This window comes from Hyaena hyaena, unplaced genomic scaffold (assembly GCF_003009895.1).
Source record: "Hyaena hyaena isolate Hyena2069 unplaced genomic scaffold, ASM300989v1 scaffold_415, whole genome shotgun sequence".
NCBI classification, from domain to species: Eukaryota; Metazoa; Chordata; class Mammalia; order Carnivora; family Hyaenidae; genus Hyaena; species Hyaena hyaena.
In genome coordinates this window covers 481354-500394 of record NW_024081048.1, presented here as the reverse complement: position 1 = coordinate 500394, position 19041 = coordinate 481354, and the positions used below count along the sequence as shown (strand labels likewise).

At 35.6% G+C, this 19041-nt stretch overlaps 1 protein-coding gene across 5 annotated transcripts in view; it reads right to left on the bottom strand.

Moving 5' to 3' along the window:
- The window catches only part of CD36 (CD36 molecule), a 187887-nt gene that overhangs the window by 124280 nt on the left and 44566 nt on the right, over positions 1 to 19041 (bottom strand). The window contains exon 1 of one of the 5 annotated variants that reach the window (XM_039252472.1): positions 8599 to 8620. The exons of the other annotated variants lie outside the window; for them this stretch is intronic. The gene's annotated coding sequence lies outside the window, so the exon portion shown is untranslated. Of the gene's footprint in view, positions 1 to 8598; positions 8621 to 19041 lie in introns of those variants that run through there. 5 annotated transcript variants of the gene reach the window in all.

Below are 19041 nucleotides of genomic sequence, written 5' to 3'. Positions count from 1 at the left end.
AAACTCATATATTTACCTCTTTTCCTCCTAAACTTCACTCAAATAATAGTAAAAACCTAATAAATATATAAACCTAGTTAAATGAATGCAGGAGAACTTGAAGTGTACAAGAGATTCCAACAGTTTTCTGGAAAAGGGTAAAGGGATCAGAAATTATTAAAAAGATAAGGTAAAAACAAGGAATTCGTGGCCTAAAATACATACAGAAATGACTGTTGTGGAGCAGACAGATGAGCCAACATACGTGAGGGACATCTTCATCTCATCAATAGAAAACATTTTAAATTGATAACTTAAAAAGTAGCAATATAGCTATTAGTTACTAGTTACTATTTAGAAATGTGGAATTCCTAACAATAACTAATATTCTACATGTCAAACAGTGTTCTAAGATACTTTAATGTATTACAACTTGTAAACCTGATACCCGCATCTCCATTTTATACATAAGAAAATGGAGGCATAGAAATCCAAGCCCAGAGTCATCCAGCTAGTAAGTGGTGAAGTCAGGATTTAAACCCCGTACTCTAGCTCCGGGCTCCACACATGAAGCCACTACGTTGCACTAACTGTACATACAATTGCAGAAGGAATTACTACAAGAATTAAAACTAGAAAGAGTTAAAAGAGTTTATTTCAGAGAAACAGACCAGGAGATAGGCAGAAATGGGACACAGATTGTACCTTTTCTTTTTAGAGGTTCTGTATGGTCTAATTTTTAAAATTTTTCAAGTATTCCTTAAACCAGCAAATACAATTTTAAAAAGATAGAAACCAAAGGGCTGAATGGTACGGCATGATATCAGTTGAACGACTGTGAATAATATGAATATATTTTGATTAGCCTAATAGAGCACATGAAACATTTCTTCTGGTTTTCAGTTTCCATGCTAGAATTAAAAACAAAACAAAACAAACAAAAAGACCCAAAAACTTTTACATAAATATAAAATGATCCTTCATGCATCAAGAGACTCATTTTTGAACTTCAAGGACTTCTATGACCACCCTCTGTAAAATTTAGAAGTGTGCTTAGAACGAAAAGCTGGGGCTAAAGAACCATGACTTAAAAATCACTTGATTGCTGAGAACAAACTGAGGGCTGAGGGCTGATGGGTTGGGGGGAGGGGAAGGGGGGTGATGGGCATGGAGGGGGGCACTTGTGGGGATGAGCACTGGGTGTTATATGGAAACCAACTTGACAATAAACTATTAAAAAAACTTTTTTTAAATAAATTTTTAAAAAATCACAGAATACAATCCAAGCTCTCAGTAACATTTATCTCTTTTCCCACATAAACTTAGATTCTAAGAAAGAAATTCAGGAAGAAGTCCATTATATAAGATAGCCAATGCCAGGAATTGAGGATTTTACTGTGTGAAGGGTACAGAGTCCTACAGAGACCATAATTAGATAATAATAAAAGTAATGAATTAAAATGTATATTATTAGGCTGCAGGCCGTTATCTCAAATTGTTACTTTGTGCCATTAAATAACTGGGAGAATAAAATCAAAACAGAAATTTTTTAAACATTTTTAAAAAATTTATATATATTTTTGAAAGAGAGAAAGAGACAGAGCACAAGTAGGGGAGGAGTAGAGAGAGTGAGGCACAGAATCTCAAACAGGCTTCAGGCTTTTAGCTATCAGCACAGAGCCCAACACGAGGCTCAAACCCACAAACCGTGAGATCATGACCTGAGCCAAAGCTAGATGCTTAACCAAATGAGCTACCTGGGCACCCCAAAACAGAACTTTGAAAGTGATGGTTTAAAACAAAGAGAAGCTGGGGCACCTAGGTGGCTGAGTCGGTTAAGCGCCCAACTTCGGCTCAGGTCATGATCTCATGGTTCGTGGGTTCGAGCCTCTCAGAGAGCTCTGTGCTGACACTTAGCTCAGAGCCTGGAGCCTGTTTCAGATTCTGTGTCTTCCCCTTTCTCTGACCCTTCTCTTCTCATGCTCTCTCTCTCTATTTCTCAGAAATAAAGAGAATCTGAGGTGGCTCAGTCCATTGAGAGTCCAACTTTGGCTCAGGTCATGCTCTTGCGGTTCAGGCCAATCTTGGGTTCTGTGGTGACAGCTCAGAGCCTGGAGCCTGCTTCAGATTCTGGGTCTCCCTCTCTCTCTGCCTCACCGTCGCTTGTGCTCTCTCTCTCTCTCTCAAAAATGAATAAATGTTAAAAAGAAATTAAAACAGAGAGAAGCTTAATTGATGCTACCAGGTTTTAATCCAATAGAGCAAAAATCAGCTGTGGAGTTTGTTAAAAATTCAGATGATTGGACCTACTGCTTGGAAATTCTGTCTGTTTGGCTAAATATGTAGCAGAGATAATGGCAATAAGTAAACAAACAAATAAATAAATGAAAGCAACGCTTAAAAAATGTGTCCATAGCCAGATTTTAAAAACACTGACCTAGTTAACAGAGAATCTATGTTTAGGATAGATTATTTCCATTTGAAATAATATGGTGATTCAGCTGGAAATAATCTATCCTAAACATGGGAAAAATGCCGTATCTAGCCAAAAAATGTTAAGGATAGTCAGGGTCAGGAAGTCATTTTGTTTTTGTTGTTCCCATCAAAAACAAGAGAAATAATGCACCAAACAGGATAAATGGATTATACATTAAGGAGTATTTTGGGCATATTTTCTGAAACAAAATAAAAATATGTGGTTAACATGGGTTTTCTACCATCACAATGTAGTCAGATTAAAATATGCCCACAAATTATTTTATACTCTTCCTTTTAAGAAATAAATATATATGAAATCTGACATTGATATCAGGCCATAAAAGCAAGCATGACTTCCCAGTTAAACTGTGGGCTAAAATACACTGTGTAATAAAGAGGGTCTAGGACCTAACCTCTATGGTTATTTCCTTCACACCCCAGTGCCTAACTGGGATAGTTACATTCTGTAGCTGGAAAAACCCTATACTGATTCCTTGACCTTGAGAGTAAGAATCATTAACGTAGTGTAAAGAAAAAACTAAGTGAAAGCCCTTGAAATTTCTTATTCATGTAACTTCAAAAGCAATACCATATTCTGGGTAGAATTTCAAGGACTGGTGCCATCCTTAAAGATTTAAGGATATAGGTATAGTAGTTCCCATTATATTTTCATTTATTTCTTTTGAATGGCTCTTGAAAAACGATACAGATGTCAATAGAATACCATAAACTTAACCAAGTGGTTCTAATTGCAGCTGCATTCTAGATGTGTTTTTCTTAGTTGGACACATCAATATAGAACACAACAGTATGTATCTATTGATCTGGTGATATATCTGTCAATCTGACAAACACATATTTTTCAATCCCATCAATAAAGCTAATTGAAAAAAAAAATCAGCTTGCCTTTACACAAGAAGGGCAACAATAAACTTTTACAGTCATGGTCCAAAGTCATGTTAAATTGTCTGCTGTCTCTGTCATAATAGTACACAACAGGATGCTTGTTCATCTTCATAGGCTACAGAATGTCCCTGGTTTCAGAGAGAGAGAAAAAATATAATATCTTGCAAACTGGAACTGGTGTATAAAGCACAAGTACTCTGTGTGGCCAAGTGAGACATATTTGGGTAAAAGAGTGGAAGATAAACCCACAAAAATAAATGGGTTCATCAAAGAGGGTCTTAGGAGTCTAACGGTATTGATTTTTAGGATATCTTCTTTTTTTTTTTTTAAAAATGTCTTATTTATTTCTAGGAGAGAGAGAGAGAGACAGCATGAGCAGGGGAGGGTCAGAGAGAGAGGGAGACACAGACTCTGAAACAGGCTCCAGGCTCTGAGCTGGCAGTCAGCACAGAGCCCGACGCGGGGCTCGAACCCACGAACCGCGAGATCATGACCCGGACGAAAGTCGGACGCTTAACCGACTAAGCCACCCGGGCGCCCCTAGGATAACTTCTTTAAGGTAGAGGGTAGGTTATTAGACCTTGAACTTGCTACCTCTAAGGAAGCAGTACCCAGTTCGGTCAGTCTGTTTGGATTCTGGAAACAGCCTACATGACATTTGAGAATAACTGCTTTTTATCAGGTGACTCACAGGCTGCCGGTTTTGAGTAGAGTCCAGAACATGAAAGAACTCGAGGATGTCCAGGCTAAGAGCTGAGAAACCTGCTAAGAGTTTTCACAGCCTAAGGACTTAACTGGAGGTCAATTCTAGGACTCCAAACAGACAAAACTAACAGAGGTCAAAATAATTCCAATTTCATATAATGATACATTTGTGTTCTATATAATACTCAGTTTTGTTCTTGTGTAGGTGCTGGTAATAGGAATAAAATTAAACATTTTATTATAAGTGAAGTATGCTCTGGTTCATGAAAAAAAGGGACATGAAAAAATGAACATTATATTTGTTCATTTGGTCTTTTAAAATCTTCATAAATACTTACACACTGATTAAAAGTGTAGTCTCTTAAGGTAAATATACATGCATTCAAATTTTATACTACTACTAACTATGTGACATACACATTCATTTTCCTAATGGTACAATGTTTGTAGAAATTTATAATTTATGGAATCATGTGATGATTAAAGAGAAAATGGCAGTACCTAGCATGTGTCCAGACTATAATAAATATTTAATTTATATTAACTAGTTATCATTACCAGTATCAATCTCTCCCTTGCATATATGTGTACACATAAATATATATTATATATATTATTTTATATTTTTAGATATATATCATTTACACATACATATATGAGCTTTTGTTCATTGTTTTTATTAACATATACATAAAACTGAAAAGGAAATATTTTAGCATAATGTGGGATGGTCATTCAAATTCACCATTTGTACTTTTATTCATTTAATAAATAATTGTGTTGTGTACCTACATGCTAAGTTCTAATCTAAGACTAAGAATAAATGAGACCTGATTTCCAGCTAAAAGGAGCCTACATTGCCATAGAGCAAGAACGATACCTAGATCTATAAACATCCACATATTTTCATCTTTCTTTCTAACTGCTTTTGCTTTTACCCTCTTAAAGGATGCTAGGGATGCACAGAAAACATAGGTGCGGCAGTCTGAGGTTGGATATCAACAACTCAGTCATCCTTTTCTGCTTAGCTGCAGAGTTTGTGCAAGTAACACACCAACAATGCATGTCACCTGAATTAATGCTCTATATCGTTTCAGATACATATTTGAGCCAAAGAACCCACTAGTATTAATATCGTTTTACATATAGTTAAAACCCTCTCTTATTAGGAAATAATAATTGAATATCTGTACATGGTTGCAACCACCTCACAACCTAAATAAAATGCCAAGCAGTACCTAGTCCACCAAGTGTTCAGTGCCACATTCAAAGGAACATATGCCAGGAAATACAATAATTTAAACCAATGTCAACCTTAACTACCTCTCCAACACATGAAAAGAAGATTGTGTTCCTGGAACTGAGGTGACATTCCTTAGTAAGTCATTTTCCTTCTTGTTTATGCTTTTCCTCCTCCCATATCAAAATCCTTCCCAGATTATGTAGACCCTTCTTCAATTATTTATTGTACTTTATCTATCTATTTATATATATTTATTATACATTAGATATCATATAGGGAAATAATTTGGAACAATACAAAGCCCTACAAGGACTAGGTAAATGCTTAGTAGTTTAGTCTGAAGAAACACATATGTTTCTAGTCCTCACAATTTTCCTGGAAATCAAATTTGGCTATTTAATAGCCAAAGATGGTGCTCCATATAAAACTCATTACTGATTCTAGAAACATTTTTTTATTGAAGGGTTTCTAATGATTTTTAATTTTATGCATTTCTTAGTAGTAATTATTTGATAATAATTATATAAATAATCCTCATATTGGCTCAAATTTATCTCAAATGTCCACTGTCTTTTAAATCTGATAGAGTATTACAAATTTATAGGAGGAATCCAATGGAGTTCAACTAAGAATCAGACTTGAAATCTTAGGAAACTCAAGTGTCTGTGTTACTTTTGTATTATCCAGAAGTATACTCTATAAATTTTGAGGAATTTACACAGAACTTAAGTCCTTTACCCAGGAGCTTACTTCTCTGTGGAGACTTTTCATTCATAAAAACTTAAAAGACAAATAAAGCATTTAGTTATAGGCTTAGAAAAAAGAATGATAAAGGCTCTTTTGCCTCTCTTAACCACTGTTTTCACAATATGGTCTTGACTTTAATACTTGAACTACATTTAACTTGGGGTTTCAGTCTGTAAAACTAGAATTCACTCAACAAATACCACATTTTGTGTTCCAGGCACTGTTCATGAGCTAGAAGATAACTAAAATTTATTTAGTATTTTCTACATTTACTCTGTATTACTCTATATTTATTCATTTACTCTATACAACCATTTTTGAGGCAGATACTCATGTCTTTATTTCATAGATGAGAACAATTTTCAGAGAGATTGAGGAATTTTCCATGGATATATAGCTGGGTATATGACAGATGGATTAAATTCTAGATTACATCTGATTTTCAAGCTCTTTTCAAGTATATAAAATACTTTCATAGAAGGACAGAATATTAACAATAATCATGTGGCTAAAAATAACAATTCAACATATCTAAGGTGGTGAAGAGCAGGTAGGTAAAGAGAAATAGCAGGTGTTTGCACATTGATGATATTTATTACTTTTATACAATAGGAAAAAAGAATGAGGAAGCAATATAAGAGGAATCAAAACCAGTATATTAATATCTGGTAGGATAAGATTATGCTTCATATGGCAGAAATTCTAGAGTACTCATAATTCAAACAAGTTTATTCTTTCTTTCACGTCACAGTGGCAGGGATCCAAGCTACTTCTCTTACTATTCTCTGTTGTGACTTCCGTTCTCACGGTCCAGAAGATAAATCTTCCAGAATTCCTGCTGAAGCCACAGCCTCTGCATTCCCTCTATCAGGCACAAGGTGTAGAAGTAGAGCATTACTTTGTTCTCTAAGATCATTTCCTGGACACCGAACTTAGCATTTCACTTACATCCTACTAGCCAGACTTTTGTCACATGTCTTGCCTGTTTGCAAGAGAAGCTGGAAAATGTATTCTTCCTTCTAAACTTCCAGGTATCAGTTAAAAATTGGAAGGTAATTTATCCTGGAAGGAGAATGGGTATGACAACCAGAGTGTCTGATACAGTATCCAAACCAAACTCATTATTGGCCTCCATGGCTACTTTTTCCTCTTGTCATCATTAATAGTGCCATTTTTTTCTTTCTCTGAGACTCAAAATCTTTCACTGTTAAATGCAGTTTGGGGAAGTAATATAGAAAAAGGAGAGACTGTAAAATCAAACAAGACTGGAGTTGCAACATAGTCTTCTGCTTGTAAGTTCTTTTTATTAATAAAAGTGTTCTAACGCCTTTCTGCCTCAACTTCCTCTTTTTAAAAACAGGAAATCCGGTGGCATTTGATCTTGAAGTTCACAAGCACTGTATGCATGCAATCATCTAAAATGTTAAGCAACATACTTTGCAGAGTGAGTATTCAGTAAATATTAGCTTATTGTTCTCTTCATTTTCCCTCCTTCTTTCCCTTCAGGATCCAAAATCAGTTGTCATGTCCTTGAAAATTAACCCAAAAATGTATTTGTAACTTCTTCTCCTTTGCCATGAAAAGAAAAGCCCTGTGGAAAGCCCTGCGCTCAGCTTTATTTTATCAGCACTCACATAGCTATCATACCTAGCCTCCTAAACGGACCTCCATGCTTTCATTCTTTCTTTCCTGAAAGCCGTTCAACCCAGCACACTAGAATTTCTTTTCAAGTAGCAACTCTAATGGAAAAGATCTCCACTACCTATAGGAAAAGTTAAGAATGTCAAATAAAATGTGTAATACAGATAAGAGCATGCAGCATACTGCTGGATGCAAAAGAAGTTAGATCCCTTCTATCCCCACCAACCCTCTACATATACGTGTTCTTGGACTTGGTTTTCATATGATCCAAATATCACTTATAAGATAACCTTGATTTCCTTCTTGTCCCTATGCCCTTATCTCTACGCAACCCCTGAATGACTCTACCCCAGTGCCTTTCCCTATCAAGTTTAACTAAAATTTACACTCCAGCTTTTCGACCATCAATTTCTAAACCTTAGAAGCAAACAGGAAAAAAATATTAAAATAGTTGAATATAAAGGATTGGGTATATGGGTTTCACTGTATTGTTCTTTCTGATTTCTATTTCTGAAATTTTGATTATAAATATTTTAAAAACTTCTAAAGGCATCCAATTGGCTTTCCTGAAGAATGAAACCCTCCAAACTGGAAAGACACTTTCTTTCTTTTTAATTTTTCTTTTCTTTTTTTTCTTTTTTAACACAGTAGATGGGATGTGTGCCTCTTAATTTTTAGCTTGTATTATAGGCAAATGGAGTATATATATATGATTTCTGCTTACTAGATTGTAAGCTCCATGGGAGCTTAGAGCATGCCTCACTCATCTATGCTTATGATACAAACAATTCAAAAACAGGACACTCAGACAATGAACCCTAATATCACAGTCAGTTCAGCACACTGTAACAAAAATGCCATAAGATGGATGGCTTAAACAACAAACATGTACTACTCACATTTCTGGAGGCTCGAAGTCTGATATTCATGGTTTCAGCTTGGTCAAGTTCCTGGTGTGGCTCCTCTTTCTGGTTTATAGACAGTTCCCTTTTGACAGAGAACAAGTTCTGGCCTCTCCATCTTCTCATAGGTATACTAGTCCCATCACAGGGCCTCATCTAATCCCAATTACTTCCTCCAGGCTTCATCTCCAAATACTATCATATTGGAAATTAAGTTTTCAACATGTGAGTTTTGGGAGGACACACACATCTAATATCTGGAATATTTAATTGAGCTAAAGAGAGAGTTACCTACTTAGTACATGTTGACTGAGTAGAACTGGCATCATTAAGAATTAGTGAAGAAAAATAAATCATACACAACAGCATAAGCAAACATAAAACACTATAAAGAAATCTTTTTCAAAATGAGAAGCTAGTGAAAACTTTAGAAAAGAAGATTACAAATTTCCCACAAATTATTGACAATTTTTTAGACGACTAAAGACATTCTGGAGATTAGTATCATTCCCTACTAGATCATTTTTTTACATCTCAAAGATATCTATTGAGAATTGAATCTGAGCTTTCAGCCAAGTAAAATCAGAACCAATTTACTCTAGAGCCACACATATCACATATTCAAACATGTGCATGTCTTAAGGCTCTTAGTCATCAGTGGGGATTAAAGATCATAAAATTTGGTAAGTTGAGCACAATTAAAAAAAAACTTGTTTAGAGATGTAAAAATTAGCTAAATGAAGAGACACAGATGCATAGAAAAATGACTTCATTTTCTAAATATGTAAAAATATATTTGGTCTCATAAATAAAAAGTATCAGTGAGAGATGAACACCTGGAAGGTGCATTCAAATGTTCTACATAGGTTTTCAATGTGCATAAAAAAGTCTTCCTAGGTTACTTCCACAAATGTACACTAAGTGTTTAGTCATTCTCAACAAACAGTCTTAGCTCCTTCAGTTATTCCCACGTTAGATATGCTGGGTCAGCTATCTGATCAACCCGCTGAAGGATTTGTGGCCCAAAGCAGGAACAAAAGAAACCTTACTGTATATGGAGAAGTGTGAGCTTTTGGATATCTCATAAATTATAGATGTAAGTTCTGTGTGCCAATAGATTACTTGGCACATTTAAAGCATGAAATTATTCAGCGTAATCATTTTAGAGTAGTATCTTTAGAAATGTTCATATAAGTAGCCCCTGTTTCCACAGAAACTGCAGGAAAAATTATAGTTGATTTATTCTTGCTGGAAAATTTTATTATCAGGAAAGGTTATCTCTGGGTCATTAGAATGAAGGCTAATGTTGAGAGACAGGAAGAGTCAAGGAAGGTCTGCCTATATTCCTGATTGAAAAGCAGGAAGTAGCTTGGGGACTTTTCCTCTTGATTTTTATCCCAGTAATTACATTTTACAAGTTTTTAATTAAAGAGGCAGAAATGTCTCTTCACCTAGATAGCTGTATCTATATCAAAGATGAAAAATGAAAATTAATTCTCAACCCCCCCCCCCCCATTTCTTCCCAATTTGTGGATCTTGCCTAAAACATTTACTTCTTTCTGTCTGGTTTCACTTTTAGTAAGATTGTGTGATGCATTAAGTGAAATAAAGTACTTTTTTGTCAGTCATTTTATGGAAGGATAAACTTTCCTTCCTCATGGCAATCATGTAGTTTGACTCTGAGAATCATACTCACCCAAAATGCACTGGTGCTTCATTTCTCCAACGTAAATTCACACCATTGCTTAAGGGAACCTATTTTAATCTTCTGAGAATCATCCAAGGTATTCCTAACCACTTTTAAAAATTGCAAACTAAAATTAAGAAAAAGGTTTTTGGGCAACTGAGGCAAGTGTTGTGCCTACCAGTGACCGAGATGTTGTGGGCGAGAAACTTTTTGGGTTTCACCATGAGACATTGGATAGATTAGCCTTCCTCCTCTTAGCTGAGAGAAGAAAGATGGGATAGACGCGGAACGAGCAGGAGAGCCAGGAAGCAACAAGGCTTGAAGAAAGGAGTAGCATTTAGTTAATACAACATGGAAAGAAAGATTTTGTGTGCAGAGCACATCAGGGAAGTGCTTCTCCTGTAAGCAGGGCAGGCACCTCCGTACATGAACATGTGTGCTCGGTGCAGTTTTCCCTCCTATTTGCGTTGTGTGTAGTGGAAGACCGGGTGTGGGGTGGGGTACTAGAGCCACAGGAGAGGCAGCTTACAAACCTGGGCTTTGAATTCGAGACTTTGACTCTGTACTTCATGAATTTGGGCCAGTTACTTAAATTCCTAAGTTTTAATTCTCCAACATTGAAATATTAACCTGTAGGACAATTCTATTAAGTAATATACTAATATAAACACATTAGGTATTACATTCTGCAATACCTAATGCACACAGAGTTACTACATGGCCAGCACTATTCTAAGTGCTTTCCTTCAAATAAAAATTTAAAAAAGTGGGGCGCCTGGGTGGTTCAGTTGTTAAGCATCCAACTTCTGCTCAGGTCATGATCTCGCGGTTCATGGGTTCGAGCCCCGCATCGCGTTCTGTGCTGGTAGCTCAGAGCCTGGAACCTGTTTCAGATTCTATCTTTCTGCCCCCCACCCCCCCGCTCATGCTCTGTCTCTCTGTATCTCAAAAATAAAAATAAACTATAAAAAATTTTAAGTGCTTTCAGTCAATGAGTCTATTCTGTACACCACTACAGCAGGCAAATGCCAATATTACTCCCTTTTATACATAAGAAAACTTTACAAAGTTATAGTGTGTGCAAAGGTCTGGCCATAGTCCCTCATATACAAGCAGAGCTCAGGATACAATAATCAGAGCTACTCAAAATATTGCCTGTGTATTTTATACTGTTGAAAAAAAGTTTTTAAATGATGAAGTGATCTAGTTGCTAAACTATTTAGAAAGAGAATGTAGCCAGTAACAAAAATACTTAAATAGAAAATATCTTAACAAATAATTAGGGAAAACCCTACTTATATTCACTTGATTATTCTTATTGAACTAGAGGTTGATAAAGTTTGTCAAGTATATCTTTTTTTTATAAAGATACTCAATTATTCATCAAAATGGTGTAATCATTGAAAGGTAAGCCTCGCTTCTGTTAGATTTAGAATATTTTTTCCCTTCTAAGTTTTAAGGATGAGGACTTTGATTTATTAATCTGATACCAATAAACTGTAATACCACCAGTAAGTCTGAACACTATAGAGAAAAAAAATATCGATCTAGGCAATTCCATTTCATATATAACCAGGATGAAGCCATTAATATTTAATGAATTTTGGTCTTTCTTTTATAAAAAACAAAAATGTGTAAAAATTTCAAGATCTGTGGAGTTTTACAACTTTCTGCCTCCTTCCCTCTGCTCCCACCCCAGGAGGCAGAAGAGATGGCTCAGAAAAAGCAGTGTTTTCAATAATTCTGTTTGTTTCCCTTTTAAATTTTACATCTCGCTAATTGTTCAAGAGATAGTCTATAGTACGAGTCCCAGTTTTGTGATAGCTACATAAAGCTCCGTGAATCTTAAGACTTCTTCTCTTAATTATTTTTCCTTTCTGGGTTAGATCTCAGGTGAAATGTAAAATAGTTCTTCAACACTTGCTCTCTTATTATGAACTTGAATTCTAAGTCCTGTGGATAGTTTTGGACTAGTATTTAGCCCTTTGGCACCATTTAAGGAACAAACAGTTGGCCTCCACTTGGCAAAAATACTGGCCAAGTTGCTCTTAGGAGTCAACCTGATTTAAAATGTGCAGTTGAAGGCAGCTATCTGGAGCCTGACTATCACCGGGGAAATGGAGGAGGATGTTACTCCCATTGTACAATGGGGGCAAAAAGTGTTTATTTCCTCTCACACTGATTAAATTTTAAAGGGAAAGGTTAAAATGGAGAATATGAAAAACAGAGCTTTGGTCCCATACGTCCTCAATGCTTTCTCATGTAAATTAGAAAAGATTATGGGAACTGGCAGCTCCTAGACCTGCCAAGAGCAGGAACTGAAACAATCTAAAATTAGATGTTGATGGGGAAAGTCTCTGGAGACATCCAAAAATGTTCTTTTGTTTGTTTTCTTTTGTGTCATTGAGTAAATGTTATAAATCATAGGTCACGGATTCTAGAATGCTCCCAAAAGCCAACTCCCTTTTACACTGCACACACATACCAAGAAAATTAGAGAGAGCCAATAGGAATTTACTATAAGAGAGAAAAATACTCATCATATAATAAACTGGTTATTTTAAACAAACATATAAAAGGCATAACTACTAATTGAGATAAAGTTGAGCTCTCAAGCTCTGATAACGGGTAGATAATAACAGTTGAGAAATTAATAAAAAATCTGTATTTGTGAAATTTGCCCTGTTGAGAGAGAGCAAGAATGACAGCAGGAGTTAGAGAGAGAGAGAGAGAGAGAGAGAGAGAGAGAGACCTAAAACTAAGAATCTCAGTCAGTCCTTGCCTACAGAGAATCCCTAGCCTTCAATTATGAACCCGACTTTGACTTGGTGAGATTAATGGAGCTTTTCCTAATAGTCACCCTCTACCCCAGGGGAACTAATAAATCCACCCTGTGCAGTCCTACTGCATGAAATCTGCACTTCTATTTCATATTTATGTAACTGTGCTTCATACCACAGTCAAGAGCACATGTCATTTAATTATGGGTATCACAGGTATTTATTAATCATATTTTATTTACCAGAAAAATTTACTAGGATCATGGAAAATGCTGGTGAATGGTCTTGCCACTGTGAGATTTTACTACCTACTGGGGATAGAGATAATCAATGAACAATTAAATAAATCTGTGAAGAAATGACTTGGAAATGGTTTAATCTGATAAACTGGTACAGCATTTGAGATAGAGATAGCAAAGACAGGGAGACTTAAGGATGAATAATGAGTGATTGGGAGTGAAACGGGTAGAATGAGACTAGTGAAGAGACGGTAATGGAATCACACTGAAACTATTAGAATGAGACTAGTGAAGAGACGGTAATGGAATCACACTGAAACTATAACCTGGTACAAAAGGCCTTGAATGCCAGGACAAGGAGTTCAGATTTGATTTTCTTTTTCTTTTCTTTTTTTTTTATTTTACAAATAGTTTATTGTCAAATTAGTTTCCACATAACACCCAGTGCTCATCCCCACGAGTGCCCCCCTCCATGCCCATCCCTCCCCCCCTCACATCCATCAGTCCTCAGTTTTTGTTAGCATTCAAGAGTCTCTCATGGTTTGCCTCTCTCCCTTTCCCCCACCACTTCCCCCCTTCTTCTCCCCCTTGTTCCTCCGTCAAGTTCCTCCTATCAGATTTGATTTTCTAGTCCAGAATCTCAGCTGACAGGGATTCAGAAATGTACATTTTAAGGGGCTTCCAGGATGATTCGTATGTTAAATCACCCGGCCTAATCAGATGAAATAACCTTTTTGAAATTGGTAGAGACCACTAGCAGAGCTAATATGTTATTTTTCCAACATTATTATTTTTTCACATTCTTGGAATTATGCATGATTGAATTTGTGTCAGTGATTTTTCGATTGAAACATGAAATTACCATTTTTATAGGTCAAAAATATTCAAATATCAGTAGTTACATATCATTGAAATCCTTACTCAAAATTCATGAGTATTTAAAGAAAATAACTTCAATATTTTAAGGCTTTTAGACCTTATCATTTTACATAGAAGCTCTGTGGCAAGCCCTTCAAAAATTAAATCTTAATGAATTAATGTATTCAGTACATATTCACATATCACATAAGTATTCCATAAATAGTAGTTGAGTGTCTAATGTGGTCAGGCATTCTTTTAGACACTAGGATACCACAGTGGAGAAGACAAAAATTCTCAGTCTCAGAGAGTGTGTATTAATAACATGAACAATCTTTTATTTATTTATTTATTGAGAGAAAGAGCATGCATGCGCGTGCACAAGCAGGGGAGGGTCAGAGGGAGACAGAGAGAGAGAATCTTAGGCAGGATCCATGCCCAACATGGGAGCCCAACACTTCCATCACATGACTTTGAGATCATGACCTAACCTGAAATTAAGAGTCTCTGCTTAAGGGACTGAGCCACCCAAGAGCCCCACTATGAACAATCTCTTTTGAAAGTCTTTCTGGAACTAAGCTTAATGTAGGGAAACCTGGATTCTATTTTTGTCTTGGCCCTGAACTGACTGAATTACCTTGAGGAAAAAAATAAATAAATAAAATTTTAAATTAAAAAAAAACACCTCAGGTCTTTAATCCATGACATAAAACCTTTTTATTATACCATCTCTCATATCATCTAGCATAAAATTACAAGCTTCTGTTTTCCTCCAAATTTCATAAACTTGCCAGCTTTTCTCAGATTTTTATGTCAATAATATATTAATACCATCCCTCACAATATTCTATTTGCATTTTGCTTGTTTGCTCATTCTGTTCATAGTAAGAGTTCCATTTTTTATTGCATTCGTTTAATTTGCACCCTCAATAGGTAAGTTTTCACTGTAAAAAAAAGGTTTTTTTCTAAAGTTTATTTTTGAGAAAGAAGGAGAAACAGACAGAGACAGAGACAGAGAGCCAGTGGGGGAGGGGCAGAGAGAGAGGGAGACAGAACCCAAAGCGGGCTCCAGGCTCTGAGCTGTCAGCACAGAGCTGAAGGGGCTCAAAATGTGAACCCTGAGATCATGACCTGAGCCAAAGTTGGAGGCTTAACCGAGCCACCCAGGTGCCCCAAGTTTTCACATTTTAAACTTCTTTTTTTTTTTTTTTTTTTTTTATCTATAGAGCTACAGAAATGGTATAAGACAACAAGTAAAATAAAGCATTATCCAATTGCCCTTAAAGATAACAGATACTGGCCATTACTTCCTGAAAGCTTGGTAGGAAAGGACAAAGAACCACAAGAAAGCAGACTATATTCCCTCTGAGAAATGGCTCCTTCATCCCAACAAATTGGGCTTTCTTTGGGCCCAATGTCTCTGAAATACAAAGGAAAGGAAAGAAAACAAGAAAAAGAAAACAATACTAGTATAAATATTTATAAGGGCATGCTAATCTTAAATGTTTACTTTTACAATTGAGGCATTTAAAATAACAAGTAGTAGTAGGTTATAAACCATAATAATGTTAAGAATTATTTTGTAAAATTCAAAATATAATGAATAATAAGCTAATTACATTGACTTGTTTTAAAATAACTTGAAAGAATAAGGGGAGGGAGAAAGTAGGAGAGAATCTATAATAAAAACTATGACTATTCATTTATTATTTATTTATGTAGACACCTAGTAAAGCAGTCATAAAAATCAATAAACGCATTTGAAAGGTTTGCGATGCCTCAGGGACTCTAAGGGGAACAAAATTTAAAAAAAGATACATAATCATGTTCCCTGCTTAAAAGGATCTTCCAATTCCCAACTTCCACAGTTTATTCTCCAGGAACTGAGGATGAAGCAGTAAAGCTACTGAGGTCCCATGAGAAAGGCAGGTGGAGGTGAGGGAGAGGGAGATTCGAATAAAGATTAGAGCCTCAGGATGACATAATGAGTTTCCAAAAGTTTCACACCCCAAATCCCCCAATTTTCTTCTCCATAAATTTTTCTAGATGGGACTTTTAACTAAAAGAAATCAAGAACAGCTTTGTGATCAGGAGTGAAGAAAAAGCTGAATGTGCCTTTTCACTCTGTTTGCCTTGAAATTCCTTTTGGCTGGTTGTCAAGATCAGTCAATAGGAAGAAAGCCTTAAAGAAATCAGGCTATAGGCAAATAGTAGATGTAGTCAGGGAAAAATAATTGGAGCTTCTTACTGGTCCAGTGATGCCCCAGTACCCTTCTCTGCACTTACAATGCCTCTAAGAGAGTGAAACTCGACGTATACATTAAAGGATATAAATGAGCTATTTAAGATTTCTTTGCCAAACTTTTAAAACTTATATTATCATAGAATAGCACAGCATACAAATGATAGCAAAATTAAAAATGTTTTAATGCTCATCTCTCCATGACAATTTGGGTAGTAATGAGAGCATGAGTGATTGAGGACAAATTCACATAAGGTATTGCATTCCTTTGATTTCCTAAATTCTAATTTCATACTCTCTTTCATGTGACTCCTCTGCATTTTTCTCAGATGGGCCTGAGACTAATCTACACAGTAAGGGGTTTTTAGTCTTCATTTGAGTTTGCATGAAAATGGTTTATTCTTTTGAAGAAGGTATATCCATCATTTATTTATTCAATCTCTAAACAAGATTTATTGAAGGCCTTGATGTTCCAGGTACTGTGGAAATTAAAAGAAAAAAATGAAAGCATTCTACCCAGGAAGTTTTCAGTTCATTTCAGGAGACATAATCTTCCCTATACAAGCTTAGGTGGATATAATTATAATGGAACTGAGTGTCTTCCACTATCATTTACCTTTAGGCTTGGAGAGATACTTTATTGGAAGATATTTAAATAAGTGAATAAAATGAGGATACACACACACACACACACACACACATCTCCTCCTTCATAGAAGAAAAGATGTATTCCGAAGACATGGAAGAAGGATAGCTTTTCTTTACTCTTTCTAATCTTCCCTTGATTAATAATTTTTATAGAACAAAGAAAAAGAGTGAGTGTTGATTTGATCTGTGCTAGTAGCTTTTGGCCTGTAGCTAAAGCCTCGCTCTTCCTTTCCTTTTTATTTATAGTTCTAAAATAACTCAACAATTCATCACAGCTCTTTAATATTCTGGGAAATAAAATGTGAAAACAGAGCAACAACACAGAGACAACAGATAAAAACATTTACGTGAGTTCACATTATAAACATGCCAGAATCATTGTTCTTTAAAAGCCTGGGAACGTGAGACATTGGCACTGGTTGGTGGAGAAATTCAGGACCACTCACATGATGTGGCATGTTTATCAATTTACTTATTCTACTCCAGGGTACCGTGGATCCTTTCTTGTGAATACTGCAGCCAGAAAGAAGTGATAAACTAGGAGAAATTGAGCAAGAATAGGACGTAATATAAGCTTTCATTTAACAGATGTATTATAATCTGCTTTTTCAGTAGTAATAGACGTAAAAAACCAAATTCCTCAAGTAAGACGTTCTCTTCACTTCTGGGAAACAAGCCAGAGAATGCTAGCACACCAGTTAGAAAACTAATAATCCTCTCAATAACTGGAATAATGACTGTAACCAAATACTTTAAAAAACTATAAAAATAATAAGGTCTTAGAATCTGATTACAACTAGTCTACAACATAAAATCTGGAAAAATGTGCAAACAATTCACAAACTATCACTAAACTCTTCTGTGAGAAAGCTTTTCATTCTTGCTAATACACATAGCCAAAAAGAAAATGCCCTTCATTCTGGAATATTCTTAGGAAAAAAACTAAATAATCACTCTTTCAGAGTGATTTAGAGAAAATACTCACATAACTCAAAATACAAATGCCTCACTCTCTAGAAAAATATAATTAATAGCAATGGCTTAAATATCAAAATAGTCTTAAACATTACATTATAAGCTTTATTTATATCTATGAGTTTATTTAAACTCATATAGGAGAATATCAATGTATTTCTGTGCAGTAGGAAATAATAGAAGTAGTTATCTTCATGTAATTATACTAGAATAGAGAAAAGTTCCTTCTTTATTTTACATGTTAAACATTCCCCAGTACTCTGTCCTCAGAATTCTGGTCTTTTCATTCCATGAATGTTGTCTCCATGTAATTATTCTATGAAATCATTGTTGTTTTAAGTGCCTGAAATTTTTGTATTGTTTGTTAATGCATTATTTCTTGTTCTATTTTGAGTGATGCAGAGCCCTAAAATTATTTTCATAACTTAAAGAGAAAAAATATCTTTCAAAAGGATTTGATTATGTCAAGTGAGCCCCCCAAAGTACTCATTTCAACATAGAAATCAATTTTTATTTTTACCAAGTTGTTATTTTTTTAATGTTTTTTAAAAATTTATTTCTGAAGAGATACAGACAGCATGAGCAGGGGAAGGTCAGAGAGAGAGGGAGATACAGAATCTAAAGCAGGCTTCAGGCTCTGAGCTTGCTGTCAGCACAGAGCCCGACATGGGGCTCAAACCTACAAATCATGAGATCATGACCTGAGCCGAAGCCAGACACTTAACCGACTGAGCCACCCATGCGCCCCCCAAGTTGTTATTTAAATTCCTGTTAGTTAACATACAGTGTAGTATTAGTTTCAAGTATAGAATTTAGTGATTCATCACTTACATACAATACCTAGTGGTCATGATAGGAAGTACCTTCCTTAATATCCATCACTCATTTTACCCATCCCCCTGCCCACCTCCCATAAAGCAATCCTCAGTTTCTCTCTATAGTTAAGAGTCTCTTTTCTGGTTTGCCTCTCTTCATTTTCCCTCTCTGTTCATCTGTTTTGTTTCTTAAATA